Source organism: Solanum pennellii, chromosome 1 (genome assembly GCF_001406875.1).
Source record: "Solanum pennellii chromosome 1, SPENNV200".
NCBI lineage: Eukaryota > Viridiplantae > Streptophyta > Magnoliopsida > Solanales > Solanaceae > Solanum > Solanum pennellii.
The window spans coordinates 12,909,822-12,912,676 of record NC_028637.1 but is presented as its reverse complement, the minus strand read 5'-3'; the positions used below and the strand labels follow the sequence as shown (position 1 = coordinate 12,912,676).

At 33.5% G+C, this 2,855-nt stretch overlaps 1 pseudogene; it reads right to left on the bottom strand.

Moving 5' to 3' along the window:
* Positions 1–1,443: 1,443 nt before the first annotated feature.
* The window catches only part of LOC107017711, a 23,376-nt pseudogene continuing 21,964 nt past the window's right edge, over positions 1,444–2,855 (bottom strand).

The window sequence follows — 2,855 nt, the reverse complement described above, 5'->3', positions numbered from 1 at the left end:
TTAGTCATCTTCTTATGCTTAGTTAGTAAGTACTTCATCCTCACAATCAATGTGAGTCACCGATTATTCCCACATTATTTATTTCCTGTCTCAAGATCGTTACTAAGAACTTAACCAACATTCTCTACATCATGTTCTGGTATCTGAATCCAAAATGATACTCCTGTTGTAATCTAAAACTTAACGCCCAGTTGGTTCACTGATAAATTTCGTATGCAATTTATTTTTCTTATCCTTGGATCACCAGAAAGTTGAACTATGACAGTAAACATTTCGGAATAGTACTTTGTATAATATATCAGAATTATTCCCATTGATTAACTATTCGCAAAGATAAACTTAGAATCAGAAAATGTCTGATATTTTAGTGCAGAAACTCAAAATTACACTTCATACCATCCATATACAAAGGCGGTGCCACGATATGAATTTGGGATTATAGTCTTTCTAACACAACTCTCTTTAGGAAGGGCATAATACATAAACATGCACTCTAACTTGGCCTCAGCTAGCATTTGTGCTCTCCAACTTTGGATGTAAACGTCTTACATGACATAATACACGTAAGATGCTATGTAGGACCACAAATTCTCTTGAGCACACAATATGCCAAGATATGAATTACTCGGCTCGATAATCTCCAGAATCAGTTTGACCACTCATTGTGCACAACTTCTGAGAGAATACAATGCTATCGAAGAACATATCAGACAAATCCCTTTGTTAATACTTTTGTTGGACAAACTGTTATGGTTAAAGACTTGGTATCTACTCCCTGAACGCATCATAGAAGGAAAACTACGGATATCCATATAATCTGATTTCGATACAAGAGAATTAATAGGATTTCATTCATGCTTTTCGTTAGTTAACAGTGAAGTTTGCCACACTGACATCATCTGGCAATGATGTACAAGGGAAGTATTTGGCAACAGAAGAAAGCTAATGTCTTTATTTGGTGTGATGGGTAACACTGACATCATCTGGAAGGTTTGCACAAGGAAATGCTATGATTTCTTCCCTAGCACTAACATGGGAGTAAAAGGGGCTGAAACCAAATGAGCTTTTGTGTGCCAAGCTTGTCGAATATGCTTAATATGTCGAATATGATTTCTTCCCTAACATTATATTCTATGCTTATTCCTCGCAACTGAATATGCTGAATTTGTTGAGTCACAACAGAAGAAAGCTGGAAAATATAAAATGTAACAGACACTTGAAGAAACAAAACAAAAATACTTTATGAAACATCACATACTATGAAAGTAAGAGCTTTTATTCACATCCCAGCAATGCAATGGACTTGAATCCTACTAATTTCAAAACTGAAAAATTAAAGTTAAAAGGGTTAAGGATGAAGGAGGTAGAAGTTTTATGGATATATAAAATGTAATCTTCTGAAGGAAAAAAATCAAGTTGAATACCTGGAGGTTACAGACTATACTAATTTCTTTTCTTGTACCTTTTCATTCTCTTAATTTTGTGTTCCAATTCTACATCCATCCTCGAAAACCATGCTGGATATTGAGTTGACAACATTATGTATATTATGGACAGTCCAATAACAAGTCCACAACCGCAACCCATGAGAACCGCCTGCCAATTTATAATTGTTGAATCTCCTTCTTCTTCTTCATGATCTAGCCCATATCTAGTTGTTGCTTGTCGTATCCATTCATCACCGCCACAATCTTTTGAGAGTGGCAATCCACGTAACCCATCATTTCCTTGGTATGAACTATTCTCAAATGTATCAATTTGTTTTCCTTTAGGGATGCATCCAACAAGATGATTGTGAGAGAGATTTAAGATTATAAGAAATGTGAGGGATGCAAGTTGTTGTGGAGTTTCTCCACTGATTTTGTTGGATGAGAGATCCAATGATTCAAATACATATAATTGGTGCAGTGATGCTGGTATGTGACCTTCTACGCGATTATGAGATAAGTTCAACGTACGAAGCCCAACGAGATTTCCAATAATGCCTGGGATATGACCTTCAAATCTATTGTTAGAGAGATTTATGATTATGTTTGTAGTAAGTTCAAGCTCCAGTCTTTTTTGTCGTCACTATAAAGGAATTTGTGTAATATAAATTATACATATCTGCTACATACTCTCGGGTGCCACTTTTCTCACCATTTTTTTTATAACTTCAATTTCTTCATATAATAGCTGGCTGCCCTGGGGGAAAAGAAAAGACTGTAAGAATATTAATTGGTGTATAGAGACCACATCAACAACATTTCTTAGTAAAAAATTCATACAAGTTTGATTAGGTCTTAAATATAACAATAATAGCATTTCACCTTGGCAAATGCAAGAAACGATTATGTTAATTTTAACAATATGAGTTTGTTACAAATAACAATAACAATATAGTATGACGAAGTAACAATATCAAAATTGGGAGTCTGAAATTGTGGGCTATTTGGACATAAAGATAGAGAGATGACTGCTAAAGCATGATTTGATAATCAGAAAAATCTCATATTTGTTTGCATAATGATCAAAGTTTAGTAGGTATTTGATAAATTTTGGTTGGTGATGGTAGTGGTTGAAGTACTCATAGTAGTTCCAACTATGTATATTATATATATCTCTATCCCAAAGTATCTGCAACTTACTTCTTTCTATTACCTAAAATTCATTCATCACTTAACGAAATATATATAAATTGCTTATAAATCACTATTCAACTGTCTAATGTAGCTAAATTAAATAAGCAGCATCATGCCTTTACAAAAAGATAACACATACTAATGAGTTAAGGTTACACGACCCGAAGTTTAAACAAATAAGGCATAAAGTATATATATATATATATATATATATATATATATATATATATATAT